The following is a 20,392-nucleotide window of genomic DNA, read 5'->3' on the forward strand; positions in this document are numbered from 1 at the left end:
GAGATAATTGTATCACAGGCAGAGGGGAGGGTTTCTGCTGGGAGTGGTTTACTTTATTGTATGTGTTGTAATGTTTTTATTGGTTGTTCTGAAAAACCCTGTGGGCGGTCCTGTATGTGTTAAACCCTTTGGTGCCAAGTAAAACTAGTTCTACTTCACCCTCAATTTGGAGTGCCGTCTCTTATTGGGGGAATCTGCTACAAGGGATTTCAATGCTAGTCATACTCCCTTGCTATATCACTCCTAAGCTCTTGTAAGAGCTTGTTCCTGTTTTGCTCTCTGAAGGAGTCTACGGTGGTTATGGTGTCTGCTGGAGTGCTGGAAACCCTCAGGAAGTGCTAGGAGCATCCTTCAACGGAGGTACCCAGTCGGGGTGCCCGTCGATCCGTTACAGCGTCATTAAAAGGGGCTGAGTCACACCAGCCGGCACCAGAACCACTGTGAAGGAGTGAAGGAGGCTGAGGACAATCCCACTCCGTCTGGAGGAGATCCCCAGGCTGAATCACAGCCTGACAAACCACAGGTATCCTGACAGTAATTGAATAAACGTTATTTAACCCTTTACATCGCCGGGGAAGGTACACGGGGGCAGAGGAACACGTTAGTGTTAGAATTCCTAACACTAAAGTATTTCATAACATTCTATTCCTAACACTAAAGTTTTTTATAACATTGTATTCCTAACACTAAATAATTTCTTTAACTAGTAATATTAGAGCCATGATTGTCAGATGGTTTCACTTTGGTATGTTCATTGTGGCCACACAGCATCTGATTTAATTAATATTTGAAGTTTAATCATGATTAATCCTAAGGGAACACTAACTCTGTAGGATACATGCATCTGCATTGTTATGCCTGGGAATATTCAAAACAAACTGACCCCAAGACCCTTCAAAATATGAACCCTTTAATAGCCCATCTTCCAAATTTCTTTGTAGAAACTCACAAACTGTGGTCACCAACTGATTCTAAAACTGGTTCTCAGAGAACCCTTGATACTGGGAATTCAGAATTGTAATTTGGAAAGAAAAACAAATGGGAATACTTTTTAGAGGCTCTCGAGCTTTTGATTAAACATATGTTAAAGCAGATCCAGATTACGTAAAACTAAAAATGAAATCTTTACACCCTACTGATCCACAAGTCAAAGCTAAGGTATGATTTATCCTGTCCATAGAAAAATGTACAGCCTCTATTGATGACACATGAAAATTATCAGAAAATTTGGATTAAGACCTCAAAGATTGACATTTTTCTTTTCTGCAAACCATTCCTTAATCTAGAATTCTCCACCTCGTGCTACCTGTCAGCTAGAGGCTTTAACTGTTGACTCTAATCCTTTTAGGCAGAAACTCAAGATTATGTTGCCTCGTTGCCCCCGCAACTTTTTTGGTATCCATAGACCTTTTTCATATAAAATTCTCTTGGACTCCCCATGGTTGCGGTTTCCAACTTTGGTTTAGCACGTACAGTGAATAGTATTGAATTGATGACTTTTACTTGCATTACATGTATCTCAACGCTGCATTAAAATTCATTAAATTAAGAATTGTGAATTCTATAAAGAAAAAAAAAAATACAAGCCCTTTATTCCAACAAATGTATCTATCTATCAACGTCTTACCCACCTATTCATGCTGAGAAGCTTCCAATTCAACCCTTGGAATTGTCCCATTGATTCAGACAGTCTTCTCACTGACCTACGACAAGACCTTGGGCAACAAACGACAGATTGGAACTAAAAGTACACATTTGCAAAACAGGAAAACAGTCCCTGGAGAAGGTAGTCCTACATTGGAGCTATTGTTTGTCAACAGGCAGTGTGTTTGTACTCTATTTATGGTCCTTCAAATAAACACCATTAGCACTTTTTGTGCACTTTGCATCTGCCCTTGGTCTATATCACTGTTCAGCAACAGAAAGAGGTGAAGGCTGTACACAGATAGCCTGTTTAATTTACAATTTACTTTTTGGTACTGCACTAACCCTACCTCTTTCTTTATATGGCCAAGATTCCTTTTAAGGTAGAATATTATGAAATTGGGTAAATTCTTTAAGGGTAGTAAAACACTGATATTTTTTTTAATGCACATTAAAACATCATTAAGAATGCACAAAATAATGGTAATATTGTGGGAAGTGTGGGAAACAAATGAGAGGAGTTCATGTATTTCTGTCCCTCAAGCTCAAAAAATAATTGAAAACGAGTCCCAGGATTTCAATTACAATTTAAAAACATTGGTTCTTTGTGCCAAAAAAATAAAGAATGTCGACTCCCTCCAGCCAAACAAAAAATGGAATAGAATGTAATGGTTTAACCCCTTAAGGACCAAACTTCTGGAATAAAAGGGAATCATGACATGTCACACATGTCATGTGTCCTTAAGGGGTTAAAGTTGCTTTTTTTTTCTAAAAAAAAAAAAAAAAAAAAAAAGAATAAGCATTGTATTCACTAAATAAGGATGTGTGGAGTAGTGACTAAGGAATTGCAAAATGAATGCTAAAAGAGGTGAATTTAGCTAAATTGGCCTGAAATTTGCAGTTTACTTGTCAATTCATCACAATTCCCAGTTTAAAGAGACACTATAGGCACCCAGACCACTTCGGCTTATTGAAGTGGTCTTGGCGCAGTGTCCCTGTCCCCTTAACACTGCAGTGGTAATTATTGCAGCCTCTGAGAAACTGCAATAATTACATTGCAGGGTTAAGACTGCCACTAGAGGCACTTCCTGGTGGTTAGGTGACTTTTAAAAATCCAGCGTCAGTCACTTCCACAGAGGAAAGAATTGCAGCAATTGGGAGGGTCTAATGTGTTTGCGGCATGCGCATTTGTGCCCCCAGACAGGTGACGTTGGCGCTTGAAAGTACTGTTAGGGTACTTTAACCCCTACTATGCCCGAGGGGGGGAGGGGCGTGAGAGTGGTGGAGGCATGAGAGAGCTATAGTGCTAGGACTATAACTTTGCATTTCTAGCACTATAGTATCCCTTTAAGGAATTCAAAACACCCTCCTGTCTAATTACTTAAAGGGATAATTGCTAAATATTGAACTGAAAACTGAATTTGCAATATTCACTGTATAGCGGTGAATTCGCAGTATATTTCAAATTTTAGACCAAAAACAACTTAAAATATAGGTACGTTGGAAACTTCCTTTAGTTCAGCTATTTTGGAGTAAAATGTGAAATTCACTTAGAATTCTCTTTGACTTCCAGGCCAGTCATGCTTTAATGATTCGTTGTGTTCATTATTAAAGGAATACAAACATGTATTCCTCCTAACACTATAATGTTAACCTGCCTATTTAGGTGTCTGCCTACCCAAGAAGGCTTAAAAGGTAGGTTTCATTAACATGCACTACCTCACCGTGTGGTATCACCACGACCTCCCCACCCCCTGGCTGAAATCATCAAGCCTGATGATCTCAGCCAATCCAATGCTTCACCATAGGAAAGCATTGGGAGTGCGCATGCGCACTCAGTCTATGAGCAGACTTTGTCAGGAAGACAGCCACAAGAGACTATTTTCCTAACAAATTCCCTGCAAACATTAATCATCTACTGAACTACAATTGTTTAGATTATAGTGTTAAAACTAAAGGGTCCTTGCACCTAGACCAGTTAATTGCGATAAAGTGGTCTAGATGCCTTTACTGGTCCTTTAAACTGGCTCTTCCACCATCGGAGGACTTTGCCGAATTCGCAAAGACCCCCGATGAGGACATCGTCACTGGGGGTCCGATGGCTGGGGTGGGAGAGATAAGGTGAGATTTACTTTCCTGAACCTGTCCCTAGCAGGCGCCACCATCATGTTTGGTCTGCTCCTCTTCAACGCCAGGAGCCAACGTCACTGCTGTACTCTTGTGCATGCATTGAGGTCTGTGGAGGATCCCGCAAGACGGAAAAATCCTCCATAGACACAGCCAATTCCCTGCAGCCATCACTGGTGACAGCTCTCTGCATTTATTCTTGGACTCCCCCCTGAGTATAAGAAAGTCAATCAGAGGAGAAATACAGTATTCTCAAGCATAGCTGTTATAATTTACCAAATTGTGTTTCCACTCCAAGGCAGTTCATGGTTTACTATACGACCCATTAGAAATATTTATCTCAAATAAATAGTAAATTCTTATTATTAAAAATATCAATATATCAATGTGGGCTAATTTACCACTGTTGTAAACGACATATTTAAACGACATATGATTAGCCAATGGGCAATATGGGAAATTCAACCGGATGATCAGTGAACCCAAACTCATTCATCTCTAGTATGTGGTCCTGTGTGTTTATGTATTTAGGCAATGCTTCACCCATGCAATCATTTCAGAAAAAACAAAATTGATGAGATAACAAACAAACAGACAATCAGTATTGTGAAAAAAAGGTGAAAAACACAAAAACAACAAAATCAACATTTAGAGCCTGTCCCTAAGCCATCAATGATATTTCTTTTTTTGGTGGGGCAGACATATTGCTTGCTTTGTGCTTTATCTATATGTTGTTTTATGAGTTTGTAAATTCGAACAAGTTGTCTGTTGTCCCAAATTTGTAGAAATCGATATTTGGGAGAAAACAAATGCACAAGTTTAACCACTTACATACAAAAGACGTTGGTAGTTTTCAACCCAAACCACTGAGTCACATAAGTCAACACTCTCTTAAAATATACCTATTATTCACAGTACGAACACAGAGACTGCACAAATATTTCCTTAAGGGAGTCACACATTTATAGTATATAGTATAGTATATCAGAGGTGGCCACAGAGCAGATCCCCAAATGTTGTTGAAGGCTGCCAAAGCATCATGGAAGATGTTGTCCATCCGGTGATCTATCTGTTGGATATCTCCGATAACCTGATGTGGACTGTTTATATTTAAGAATTCTGTTTATCTTATCACTTTCAAATTGTAGGGTCAGCTGTATCAAAACACAAGTTAATTACTCACTAGCTGCCTGAACTGTATTCTACATTAGTTAATTTTCTACTGCTTACAATTTTTGCGCAGGACCTCTCTTGTGGCTGGATTCTACTGAATATAGGACATGGCCAAAACAAGATCATAGCAGGATTAAGGGATTAGCAGGGACCCTGGAGTCATGATTTGGCTTGGCCCATTCACCACCCCTAATGTCAAGTGGGTCCCCAAACCAGCAAAGTGCTTAGAGCCCTGTAGGAACGTAACTCTTCTCCATACATGGATCAGAGAGTCTCAGCTGCTGGTAAGTATGTATATATATTTCTGCTGTATGTGCTAGGCCTATCCCAAACACTGGCTGCTTTATCGTGGGGTAGCATGTAACTAATTTCTTCCTGGTGATATTTTTATTCTAATACAGACATCCGGAGTTTAAATTGTATTCAACACATTTTTAAACAATGTGTTGAATAGGTTCCTCTACCAGAGTAATATTCTGTTAGCAAGTAGAAGGTTACATGCTCACACCTTCCAGCCAATATGGGGATCTATATACAGCATAGGAATCTCTGAGTGGGGAAACCTGCAGCTATCCACACCATTACTATGTCTTTAAATGTTTTCCCCAATTAAAATTTGCACTTTACACACTATAACCACTACAGCCTGCTGTGTCAGATGGCACATTCAGTCAATAAATGTCATCTAAATTCGGATAAAACTGATATCTGCCCACATGTGTAATTTCCACAACAGCAATGTGTTAAGTGATGGGTCGGGCCTAAGGGTGCCCAGTGAAACCTCAGCTTGAAAATGGTTTGACAAAAATAGCAGGAGACGGTGTCAGCGGCCTGCTGGTGACGAGTCTGGTTAAGTGCCAGGGCCCTCTTAGGATGCTTTACATTATCTGGCTGAAGAGATAGTAGAAGTATCGCCATCATTAGCACTTTGAACGTCTAGATATATATTTTTTTCAGTATAAGTGAGGTGTTTGAGCTGCGTTTATTGTAGACTTTCCCTGGGTGGCCATAGAAGCCAAGCACCAGAGAACATCAGGAAAATGGAGGGCGTGTGCAGATATAGACACACCTTCTCTTTCCTCATAAAAAAAAAATATATAAAACCTACCTACCCCCTTCCTTTATTAATAACAATAACCAAGATGTGTGTGAGTTAGGTGGGGATGGGGGCAGCATGACTAACTAAAAAAATGGAAAAAGAAGCTCAGCGGACAGCTTAACTTTACCCCCCCCCCCCCCCTTGATGGCAGAACAAAGTTAGGCCTTGATTTACTATTGTTGGATAAGCTTTTCAGCTGAATTGAAGGGACACTACAGGCACCCAGACCACCTCATCTCATTGACTGACCGGTCTGGTTAATCCTGCAATGTAAACGTTGCACTTTAAGAGAAACTGCAATGATTACATTGCTGGTTTAACTCCCCCTCTAGTGGCTATCTTCCCTAATTGAGTCTTACTCCGTGACACAACGTTGGACCTCCTCAAGCATTGCATGATGAAATCTAACGTCTTCAAATTCCCCATAGGAAAGCATTGATTGTTATGGGGAAACTTTACAGCTCACGTGATGCTAGCGGCACATGTACATTAGGTTCCACCATTGCTGTGACGTCGCAGGAGGAGGAGACCGAGCCAGAGGTAAGAGAAAGAAATGGTTTTAACCCTTAAATTACCAAACTAGTGGGGTGGAGCGGCTATTAAGTTAGGGACATGGACACTACAGCATTAGGAATACAGCTTTGTATTTCTAACATTATAGTGCTCTTTTAATATTTTCGACTAAACTATTTGAACTGATTTAATATTATGAAAAATATCTTGATTTATTATATAGTATATATTTTTTCATATTTTAATATTTTGAAATATTAATTTTAAAAAAGTTTATCCAAAAATATAAAATAATTTGAAAATATTATTCAACAATATTAAATCGAGGCTTTAAAGGAACACTATAGCATTAAGAATATAAATGTGTATTCCAAACACAATAGTGTCCTATTCACCATTTAGGCAATCCCTCCACCGCTAGGATAAGAACTACCGTATGTTTACTCAACTCTTCTCCCAGACTGCACTTCTCTATCCGTGGCTGGCCCCACCTTCTTGGCTTAGATCACCAAAGCATTGAGAGGCTAGTTCACATGCACTGCAAAACACTGGGCCAATCAGATGGGGTCTATGACCTCATTAAAATAGAGTTCTACTCAGCTACTTCTGCTAAAGCGCCTCTAGTGGCTGTCAGATGCATTACTGACACTAGAGGCAATGACAACCTGTTAGGAACAAGTTGTTCCTGCAGAACCTCAATGCTTTTACTTGCAGGATCAAAACTAGAGGGACATGGCACCCAGAACACTTCATGAGATAAGTTGTCTGGCTGCCTATAGAGTCCCTTTCTTAACTTTGCTCTGTTAGCTTTAAAATTCTATGAGAATGCCTCTACTGGCAAGTCTTTGAAGTGCAGGTCTTGCTGGGTTACACCATTAAAACCCTTGCCTAGCTATTGCTGTTGGTCCTACTTAGCAAGTATTACATAACGTACAGTAGAGCAATTATCTTCAGAGAAAGTATATTTTTTTTACCTTCCTTTTGACATGAGTCAGTTTGTCACGATAAAAAACAAAAACACATGATAATAAATAAAATTTAAAAATTACTCTTTAGCAGTCTCTAGCTTCTAGTGAAATGTGACAGCCAGACATAAAAATCCACTTTGACTTTTTTAAATAAATGCTACTAAAGAACGTCATTTATCAGCATCAGATTGGTTTCCAGTGAAAGCGAATATTTTCCAATAGAAAACGGTATTTAGCATTAGTCCTTAAAGCTTGCATGTCCCATATAATTGGCCGAGATTAGGTTACATGCAGTATAATCACATTATGGTGCATTACATGAAACATAACGTTAGGAAGCAGGCCTTAATTATTTCCTGGCAAAGAAATTACAGTCATTTTTCTATCCTTAAAACAGTTATGTTATATTAATCGAGGATTTAAGAATTTCCTATTAAATAACGACTCTAAAAGTTTTATGTATCACAAAAAAAAGGTTACATTTTGTATACCACGGCAATAATTTGACTTTTTAATATGTGCTTTTTTATGATGTTGGATTTGTTTTACGAGCCAATATAATGGGATTTATATTATGTGGGGCCTGTTCCATTGGTTGAATTAGTTCCTTATTGCAACAGAACCGTTCAATGCAATAAATGCTGCAGGCATAGCCACTCTGATATCAGTGCAAATCTAACTGGAATCTCTATCGCTGTGTTTGGACTTTCCGTTTTTCTTATTTTATATCTATTTATATTTTCCTGGGCTCCTTTTGGTACCCGTCCCTTAGTACTGGCAAATATAAAATATTTCTGATCACTTACGTCAGAAGAATTCTGGTACGCTGCCTTAAAAAAGACTTGTGGGATGGGTTTACTCAACATATTTTATACATTACATTTTATTTTTAGATATTTTATAAATTACCGTACATAGTTAATGATTTAATCCCTTAAGGATCTATGACAGTTTATGTCACCATAACTCTCAGAGTTATTCACTAAACTACATCATTTTTAAAAATTAACTCCGAATGGAAAAAATTAGCTAGAATGGAAAAAATTTAAAGATTTTTTTTCCCGAACAGTTATTTTTGCCTCAGGTTTTCCATTCGGATTTAGTTTCGGAAAATTCTGTGTTTAGTGAATAACATGCACGGTTTTTAATCCACAATAGAATGCCCCACTTAATTTTATGTTGACATATTTTTTGGAGCTGGACTGGGATACATTGTAGTCAAACCATTAACCAGAAGTATGGAGGCATCTGAGGCTGTGTGCTGCACCACATGTGCGCACACATTAACAGCAATTATAAACACAAAAACACAAATCGTTTGCAACATTCACAAACACAGAGAAACATTGTTCAAATTAGATTTGTTTGGCAAGCAGTAACAACCACGTTCAAAAGAACTGTGGGGAAAAAAAAAAAAAAAGTATAAAAACTGTTACCCAGTAAACAATAGACAGTCGTGCTCATACATGAAAGAAAAACATCATAAAATGTTTTAAGCATTTTTTATGTTTTGCAATGAAAGCTTGCTTGTATTATATACACTGCGTACGCAAGTCGTTTTTTCCACAATGTATATAAATAAGAAAATCCTTATTTTAGTACATTTCCTGGTATACCAAAGTCTATGTTTTACTAAACCAGGTAGCCAAATCCCATGCAGGTCACCAAGAGTTACGGCAGGCTTCCCCAAACTCTGGCCCTCCTGATGTTGCTGAACTACAACTCCCATGATTCTATGAATGAAATAGGCTGAGAATCATGGGAGTCGGAGTACATCAACATCAGGAGGGCCGGAGTTTGGGGAAGCCTGTGTTACGGCTTCTTCACGTGTGCTTGTGATGGGTATTTCAATAAAGTTTTCTGAGCCAATTTCATTTCTTGAAAAACACCGTCTGTACAGATACGTGGTGTTTCAGAAAAAAAAGGGGAACTTTCACTTCTGTCGAAATTACATAATTGAATAAACATTGAAAATCACCTATAACTTGGGTTAGAGAGGCTCTGTCACTCCCCCACCCCACGAGAAAAAGTATTTCATAAAAATAAAATCTTTATAAAATGTTCAAGCAGCCATAAAATATCATAAGACAAAGTAGTGACTACATTGTCATATGCGTTTTCCTACGCTTGACAAAACCTGGCAAAAAGCACAGCTGCCTCAGTAATGTTGAGTAATTTCCCCCAGCTGTAAGTAGTGATGGCTGTGAGGCATAAGGCATTGTCTATGGTAGCTCTTGCGGGATCCTCCATAGTCATCAATGTTGTACTCTCGCGCATGCACAAGAGTACAGTGCCGACGTGTGCTCCTGGCAGAAGATCTAAAGAATGCAGGCTGCAAGGGACAGCGTTAGGTAAGTAAAACCTACCTTCCCGCGGCCTCCACACATCAAGTGGCAATGTCATCATTGGGGGTCTTTGCTAAATATTCGCCACCTATAAAGGTGAGGCGTAATTCAATACTCATTTCTGACATTTTATTAGGCCACAGCCAGTCTGATGGAACCAGAAAAAAAGGTTCCAATGTAGAATGAATGAGATATTAGTTTTATACATCGGGAACTGACATGGTTGGAATCTTATGACACAAACTGAAAAACCAAACAAAAACCACCAAACTGGGCTATTCAATAAAGTGAAAATTGTTGGGGAATCAAAGCGAATATGAAATTTAAGGCCAAAACAGCTGCGCTTGGAAACATTTTCCAAGACATCTATGCTTCTGGTTCAGCTATTTTGGTCTTACATTTGATTACATTTGAACTGACTTTGAATTTTGAATAACCCAGCTACAGTTTATATTCTCAGTATACTTTTTCTACCAGGTCAGAGCTTATAAGAATGACTGACAGAGAACTAAAATGGAGGCGTTTACCTGCAGGATAAAGTGATTTGGATTTTTTACAAATAATTGTCTTTTTCAGACCACAATACATATTTCCTAAATGCAGGGATAAGTAAATATAATATTAAAAAACTTAGGAAGTAACAGTTTCTAATGAAATGTATTCATTGGTATTAAACATTATTTAAAGATTTTCTTATCCATTCTGTAATAAGAATTAAAACCGTTTTTCTTTAAGGAAGATTCTGTGGCAACGTTATAAAAATGGGGAGCCACCATAATTCTGGGGGCAAAATTCTAAATGTTGACCATTTTTCTTAATAACCGTAATGCTACGTCTGGGGTGCAGTTTCCATGGAAACCATGGAAATATATTATACATACCTCCCAACATTTGAAACGGACAAAGAGGGGTGCTTACACTTTATGTGCTTTGAGTGCGGCGGGGCAGGGCTGTTCTGAGACGTTTTAAGTAACGTACTAATAATTTATAGAACAAAAATGTAATTTTGAATAAGAACAATGTATCCTATTTACACAGCCTGATTTCTAAACACATTTATTGTAGTTTAAATACACATTACTGGGAGTATTACTGCTGTGGAGCTCTGTTATACACTCAGACACATTACTGTGAGTATTATTGCTGTGGAGCTCTGTTATACACTCAGACACATTACTGGGAGTATTATTGCTGTGGAGCTCTGTTATTCACACAGACACATTACTGGGAGTATTATTGCCGTGGAGCTCTGTTATACACTCAGACACATTACTGGGAGTATTATTGCTGTGGAGCTCTGTTATACACTCAGACACATTACTGGGAGTATTATTGCTGCGGAGCTCTGTGATACACTCAGACACATTACTGAGAGTATTATTGCTGTGGAGCTCTGTTATACACACAGACACATTACTGGGTGTATTATTGCTGTGGAGCTCTGTTTATACACTCAGACACATCACTGGGAGTATTATTGCTGTGGAGCTCTGTTATTCACACAGACACATTACTGGGAGTATTATTGCCGTGGAGCTCTGTTATACACTCAGACACATTACTGGGAGTATTATTGCTGTGGAGCTCTGTTATACACTCAGACACATTACTGGGAGTATTATTGCTGCGGAGCTCTGTGATACACTCAGACACATTACTGAGAGTATTATTGCTGTGGAGCTCTGTTATACACACAGACACATTACTGGGTGTATTATTGCTGTGGAGCTCTGTTTATACACTCAGACACATCACTGGGAGTATTATTGCTGTGGAGCTCTGTTATACACACATACACATTACTGGGAGTATTATTGCTGTGGAGCTCTGTTATACACTCAGACACATTACTGGGAGTATTATTGCTGTGGAGCTCTGTTATACACTCAGACACATTACTGGGAGTATTATTGCTGTGGAGCTCTGTTATACACACATACACATTACTGGGAGTATTACTGCTGTGGAGCTCTGTTATACACTCAGACACATTACTGGGAGTATTATTGCTGTGGAGCTCTGTTATACACTCAGACACATTACTGGGAGTATTATTGCTGTGGGGCTCTGTTATACACTCAGACACATTACTGGGAGTATTATTGCTGTGGAGCTCTGTTATTCACTCAGACACATTACTGGGAGTATTATTGCTATGGAGCTCTGTTATACACTCAGACACATTACTGGGAGTATTATTGCTGTGGAGCTCAGACTCAGTTATACACTCAGACACATTACTGGGAGTATTATTGCTGTGGAGCTCTGATACACACTCAGACACATTACTGGGAGTATTATTGCTGTGGAGCTCTGTTATACACTCAGACACATTACTGGGAGTATTATTGCTGTGGAGCTCTGTTATACACTCAGACACATTACTGGGAGTATTATTGCTGTGGAGCTCTGTTATACACAGACACATTACTGGGAGTATTATTGCTGTGGAGCTCTGTTATACACTCAGACACATTACTGTGAGTATTATTGCTGTGGAGCTCTGTTATACACTCAGACACATTACTGTGAGTATTATTGCTGTGGAGCTCTGTTATTCACTCAGACACATTACTGGGAGTATTATTGCTATGGAGCTCTGTTATACACTCAGACACATTACTGGGAGTATTATTGCTGTGGAGCTCAGACTCAGTTATACACACAGACACATTACTGGGAGTATTATTGCTGTGGAGTTCTGTTATACACTCAGACACATTACTGGGAGTATTATTGCTGTGGAGCTCTGTTATACACTCAGACACATTACTGTGAGTATTATTGCTGTGGAGCTCTGTTATTCACTCAGACACATTACTGGGAGTATTATTGCTATGGAGCTCTGTTATACACTCAGACACATTACTGGGAGTATTATTGCTGTGGAGCTCAGACTCAGTTATACACACAGACACATTACTGGGAGTATTATTGCTGTGGAGTTCTGTTATACACTCAGACACATTACTGGGAGTATTATTGCTGTGGAGCTCTGTTATACACTCAGACACATTACTGGGAGTATTATTGCTGTGGAGCTCTGTTATACACAGACACATTACTGGGAGTATTATTGCTGTGGAGCTCTGTTATACACTCAGACACATTACTGTGAGTATTATTGCTGTGGAGCTCTGTTATACACTCAGACACATTACTGGGAGTATTATTGCTGTGGAGCTCTGTTATTCACTCAGACACATTACTGGGAGTATTATTGCTATGGAGCTCTGTTATACACTCAGACACATTACTGGGAGTATTATTGCTGTGGAGCTCAGACTCAGTTATACACACAGACACATTACTGGGAGTATTATTGCTGTGGAGTTCTGTTATACACTCAGACACATTACTGGGAGTATTATTGCTGTGGAGCTCTGTTATACACTCAGACACATTACTGGGAGTATTATTGCTGTGGAGCTCTGTTATACACTCAGACACATTACTGGGAGTATTATTACTGTGGGGCTCTGTTACACACTCAGACACATTACTGGGAGTATTATTGCTGTGGAGCTCTGTTATACACTCAGACACATTACTGGGAGTATTATTGCTGTGGAGCTCTGTTATACACAGACACATTACTGTGAGTATTATTGCTGTGGAGCTCTGTTATACGCTCAGACACATTACTGGGAGTATTATTACTGTGGAGCTCTTTTATACACTCAGACACATTACTGGGAGTGTTATCGCTGTGGAGCTCTGTTATACACTCAGACACATTACTGGGAGTATTATTGCTGTGGAGCTCTGTTATACACTCAGACACATTACTGGGAGTATTATTACTGTGGGGCTCTGTTATACACTCAGACACATTACTGGGAGTATTATTGCTGTGGAGCTCTGTTATACACTCAGACACATTACTGGGAGTATTATTGCTGTGGAGCTCTGTTATACACTCAGACACATTACTGGGAGTATTATTGCTGTGGAGCTCTGTTATACACAGACACATTACTGTGAGTATTATTGCTGTGGAGCTCTGTTATACGCTCAGACACATTACTGGGAGTATTATTGCTGTGGAGCTCTGTTATACACTCAGACACATTACTGGGAGTATTATTGCTGTGGAGCTCTGTTATACACTCAGACACATTACTGGGAGTATTAATGCTGTGGAGCTCTGTGATACACTCAGACACATTACTGGGAGTATTATTGCTGTGGGGCTCTGTGATACACTCAGACACATTACTGGGAGTATTATTGCTGTGGAGCTCTGTGATACACTCAGACACATTACTGGGAGTATTATTGCTGTGGAGCTCTGTTATACACAGACACATTACTGGGAGTATTATTGCTGTGGAGCTCTGTTATACGCTCAGACACATTACTGGGAGTATTATTGCTGTGGAGCTCTGTTATACACTCAGACACATTACTGGGAGTATTATTGCTGTGGAGCTCTGTTATACACTCAGACACATTACTGGGAGTATTAATGCTGTGGAGCTCTGTGATACACTCAGACACATTACTGGGAGTATTATTGCTGTGGGGCTCTGTGATACACTCAGACACATTACTGGGAGTATTATTGCTGTGGAGCTCTGTGATACACTCAGACACATTACTGGGAGTATTATTGCTGTGGAGCTCTGTTATACACAGACACATTACTGGGAGTATTATTGCTGTGGAGCTCTGTTATACGCTCAGACACATTACTGGGAGTATTATTGCTGTGGAGCTCTGTGATACACTCAGACACATTACTGGGAGTATTATTGCTGTGGAGCTCTGTTATACACAGACACATTACTGGGAGTATTATTGCTGTGGAGCTCTGTTATACGCTCAGACACATTACTGGGAGTATTATTGCTGTGGAGCTCAGACTCAGTTATACACACAGACACATTACTGGGAGTATTATTGCTGTGGAGTTCTGTTATACACTCAGACACATTACTGGGAGTATTATTGCTGTGGAGCTCTGTTATACACTCAGACACATTACTGGGAGTATTATTGCTGTGGAGCTCTGTTATACACTCAGACACATTACTGGGAGTATTATTACTGTGGGGCTCTGTTACACACTCAGACACATTACTGGGAGTATTATTGCTGTGGAGCTCTGTTATACACTCAGACACATTACTGGGAGTATTATTGCTGTGGAGCTCTGTTATACACAGACACATTACTGTGAGTATTATTGCTGTGGAGCTCTGTTATACGCTCAGACACATTACTGGGAGTATTATTACTGTGGAGCTCTTTTATACACTCAGACACATTACTGGGAGTGTTATCGCTGTGGAGCTCTGTTATACACTCAGACACATTACTGGGAGTATTATTGCTGTGGAGCTCTGTTATACACTCAGACACATTACTGGGAGTATTATTGCTGTGGAGCTCTGTTATACACTCAGACACATTACTGGGAGTATTAATGCTGTGGAGCTCTGTGATACACTCAGACACATTACTGGGAGTATTATTGCTGTGGGGCTCTGTGATACACTCAGACACATTACTGGGAGTATTATTGCTGTGGAGCTCTGTGATACACTCAGACACATTACTGGGAGTATTATTGCTGTGGAGCTCTGTTATACACAGACACATTACTGGGAGTATTATTGCTGTGGAGCTCTGTTATACACTCAGACACATTACTCAGAGTATTATTCCTGTGGAGCTCTGTTATACGCTCAGACACATTACTGGGAGTATTATTACTGTGGAGCTCTTTTATACACTCAGACACATTACTGGGAGTGTTATCGCTGTGGAGCTCTGTTATACACTCAGACACATTACTGGGAGTATTATTGCTGTGGAGCTCTGTTATTCACTCAGACACATTACTGGGAGTATTATTACTGTGGGGCTCTGTTATACACTCAGACACATTACTGGGAGTATTATTACTGTGGAGCTCTGTTATACACTCAGACACATTACTGGGAGTATTATTACTGTGGAGCTCTGTTATACACTCAGACACATTACTGGGAGTATTATTGCTGTGGAGCTCTGTTATACACTCAGACACATTACTGGGAGTATTATTGCTGTGGAGCTCTGTTATACACTCAGACACATTACTGGGAGTATTATTGCTGTGGAGCTCTGTTATACACTCAGACACATTACTGGGAGTATTATTACTGTGGAGCTCTGTTATACACTCAGACACATTACTGGGAGTATTATTACTGTGGGGCTCTGTTATACACTCAGACACATTACTGGGAGTATTATTACTGTGGAGCTCTGTTATACACTCAGACACATTACTGGGAGTATTATTGTTGTGGAGCTCTGTTATACACTCAGACACATTACTGGGAGTATTATTGCTGTGGGGTTCTGTTATACACTCAGACACATTACTGGGAGTATTATTACTGTGGAGCTCTGTTATACACTCAGACACATTACTGGGAGTATTATTGCTGTGGAGCTCTGTTATACACTCAGACACATTACTGGGAGTATTATTGCTGTGGAGCTCTGTTATACACTCAGACACATTACTGGGAGTATTATTGCTGTGGAGCTCTGTTATACACTCAGACACATTACTGGGAGTATTATTGCTGTGGAGCTCTGTTATACACTCAGACACATTACTGGGAGTATTATTACTGTGGAGCTCTGTTATACACTCAGACACATTACTGGGAGTATTATTGCTGTGGAGCTCTGTTATACACTCAGACACATTACTGGGAGTATTATTGCTGTGGGGCTCTGTTATACACAGACACATTACTGGGAGTATTATTGCTGTGGAACTCTGTTATACACTCAGACACATTACTGGGAGTATTATTGCTGTGGAGCTCTGTTATACACTCAGACACATTACTGGGAGTATTATTGCTGTGGAACTCTGTTATACACTCAGACACATTACTGGGAGTATTATTGCTGTGGAGCTCTGTTATACACAGACACATTACTGGGAGTATTATTGCTGTGGAGCTCTGTTATACACTCAGACACATTACTGGGAGTATTATTGCTGTGGAGCTCTGTTATACACAGACACATTACTGGGAGTATTATTGCTGTGGAGCTCTGTTATACACTCAGACACATTACTGGGAGTATTATTGCTGTGGAGCTCTGTTATACACTCAGACACATTACTGGGAGTATTATTGCTGTGGAGCTCTGTTATACACAGACACATTACTGGGAGTATTATTGCTGTGGAGCTCTGTTATACACTCAGACACATTACTGGGAGTATTATTGCTGTGGAACTCTGTTATACACTCAGACACATTACTGGGAGTATTATTGCTGTGGAGCTCTGTTATACACTCAGACACATTACTGGGAGTATTATTGCTGTGGAACTCTGTTATACACACAGACACATTACTGGGAGTATTATTGCTGTGGAGCTCTGTTATACACTCAGACACATTACTGGGAGTATTATTGCTGTGGAGCTCTGTTATACACAGACACATTACTGGGAGTATTATTGCTGTGGAGCTCTGTTATACACTCAGACACATTACTGGGAGTATTATTGCTGTGGAGCTCTGTTATACACAGACACATTACTGGGAGTATTATTGCTGTGGAGCTCTGTTATACACTCAGACACATTACTGGGAGTATTATTGCTGTGGAACTCTGTTATACACTCAGACACATTACTGGGAGTATTATTGCTGTGGAGCTCTGTTATACACTCAGACACATTACTGGGAGTATTATTGCTGTGGAACTCTGTTATACACACAGACACATTACTGGGAGTATTATTGCTGTGGAGCTCTGTTATACACTCAGACACATCACTGGGAGGATTATTGCTGTGGAGCTCTGTTATACACAGACACATTACTGGGAGTATTATTGCTGTGGAGCTCTGTTATACACTCAGACACATTACTGGGAGTATTATTACTGTGGAGCTCTGTTATACACTCAGACACATTACTGGGAGTATTATTGCTGTGGAGCTCTGTTATACACTCAGACACATTACTGGGAGTATTATTGCTGTGGAGCTCTGTTATACACTGAGACACATTACTGGGAGTATTATTGCTGTGGAGCTCTGTTATACACTCAGACACATTACTGGGAGTATTATTGCTGTGGAGCTCTGTTATACACTCACACACACCAACAATATGGAGCTATTAGAAAAACACGACATTAGGATAGAAAAGAGGGACAGAGGGATTTGGGGGGAGAAATAGGGACTGTCCCTCCAAAATAGGGACACTTGGAATGTATGTTATATAGAAAATTCCTGCTGATAGCTTCATTTTAGACATTTGCCCCATGTTTGCTCTTTGCTCTGTTTATTCTTGCATGAAATGCAGCCTTTGCTATAAATTTAGCAATTCATTAAGTCACAAAACATTACATTTTCTAAATACCCATCTGCTAAAAGGAAGGTACGTCACAGAGTGAAATCACAGGAAGGAATGCACGCTTGCCCTCTTTGTGTGTGTGTGTGTGTGTGTGTGTGTGTGTGTGTGTGTATGTGTGTGTGTCTTTCCACCCACACCCTTTTTCTGATTAGACTGACATCATTACTGCATGGTTTTGGGGCAGGGCTGAAGGAGTAGAGCGAGAGAGGGAAGGTTGAGTCCAGCTTCCAGCAGCACAGCACTGAGTAAGGTAAGAGTCTCTCACTCACATTGGCTGAAGGCAATTTGTAAAATTCTTTATAATTTACTGCCTGTGCCTCTGCTGAGGTGATCAGGCAATGCTTCATCTGGGGTGAATGTTTAGCTAATTTGTGGAGTCTCTTTAGAGAGTGCAATGCTTGGCAAGTCTTTTTACCTTGTGAGAGTCACAGGCTCTGTAAGGGACAGCTGGAACTGCAAAAACGCAATTCACGAGCAACGTTCTAAAATTGGAGCAAATAGCACGGACGTTCCATAGTTTCCATGGAGACCGTTCCATTCTATTTCCACTAAAATAAATATAGTATGGTCTCAAGGCTAACTCCAACACTCCTGATTGCACAATCAAAATCCAGATTTTTTTTTTTCTGAGTGTCTCACTTTTTTTTAATTTTATTTTTTTTAACAAGGCAACATTGTAACTTGTTTTTAATTTTATACCGTGTCATTCTAATCCTTTTGAGTAATCTGTATCTTTAAAAAACACATTATTATAGAATTAGTTGATGAGAATGTGTCACATTGGTAAAGTATAAAGTTTGGGCAGCAATGGCAGGGAGATTTTCTGTAATGGTTAACACACAGTATGAAAGTGAACTGTACAATACTGCGTTCTTCCTGTGTAATACTTAGTATGACCAGAGGGAAGTCACTCATTCTAAGCCTCAGGCTGTAAAATGGGTGGATTCAGCACAAAGACTCCATGTAGGGGGTTATCCACTAAACAGTGAATTTATGTTATCAGCCTTAGGCTGTAACAAGGGGTTTTAACAGACCCAGGGACTCTGCACTTTAAGGTTTATGTACTCCATAGTGAATTGTTACCTGTCTCACTGACTGGATAATTGATGTATAATTACAGGAAGTCTATACACAAAAAAAGTGCATATATTATATGTCCTATGTTATAAAATGGATGTGAATAGTGAGGGGTTTATTTTTTTTATTTTTTTTAACACATTGGGGTTTATTAACTAAATGGTGAATTATATAAAGTGGCTTAAGCTTTAAAACGTGGTTTCTGCAGAGCAGAAATTCCATACACCTGGTGAGTTATTTACTAAAACTGAACTGAAATTTGAATCATCAAATTTTGGTCTGAAACTTAGAGTTAAAAAATATTCTCCTAATTCCCAACTTTTTTTTCCTTCCTCCTCTATTACCTTAAATGTAGCCATTTGAATTTACTGCAATCAACTGTTAGATACATCTTGCCAAATCCTGTATCCAGCTCAGTATGTGATCTGTTTATACAGGCTAAAAAAAACACTAATATATCATTTAATAGTGTGTATATGATGGGATATTGGACACCGTTTTGGCCTCTGCATAAATGCACATTAAACCGTGTGTGTCTGAGTCTGCTAAAATATTTTGAGGTTAATGGGGGGATTTTTGGAATGCAAGTGTACAGCAACAATAAGAAACCTCCCACCCCTTAAACATTTCTTAGCTTTTTAAAAAAAAATTTATTGCATAAAAGGACAATCTTGGGGCTTTCTGAATTTGTCAGCTATGATCTACCGGTGATAAATCTATAGGGTGAGGTCACAGAACTGCACTGGGGCTTATTAACTAAACTGGGAATCAAGAAGGAAATTGCACATTGTACGGCAAAAAAAACTGAAAAAAAAATCTCCAATATTTTCCTAACTTTGCCATTTGCTCCTGAAAATATTAATATTTTGGTTAATTATCGCCAAGAATCACTTATTTAATACATACTATAAAATTATTAAACATGGTTTTGGCTAAACGTTGCACCCTGAATCTCTGAGTGAACTCTATTGCCCATGATTGCCAGATTATCTTTAGGATACCTTTTTAATCTCAGGGACTCCAGTCGATTTCAAGTCAGTATTGGAACTGGCTAGGCGG

The 20,392-nt window shown here is 39.4% G+C and overlaps 1 protein-coding gene across 1 annotated transcript in view; it reads left to right on the forward strand.

Moving 5' to 3' along the window:
• The first annotated feature begins 18,394 nt into the window (after positions 1-18,394).
• LOC134582815 (transgelin-2-like) overlaps positions 18,395-20,392 on the forward strand; it is a 31,253-nt gene continuing 29,255 nt past the window's right edge. The window contains exon 1 of the mRNA XM_063439476.1: positions 18,395-18,506. The gene's annotated coding sequence lies outside the window, so the exon portion shown is untranslated. The remainder of the gene's footprint in view (positions 18,507-20,392) is intronic.

Source organism: Pelobates fuscus, chromosome 13 (assembly GCF_036172605.1).
Source record: "Pelobates fuscus isolate aPelFus1 chromosome 13, aPelFus1.pri, whole genome shotgun sequence".
Lineage (NCBI taxonomy): Eukaryota > Metazoa > Chordata > Amphibia > Anura > Pelobatidae > Pelobates > Pelobates fuscus.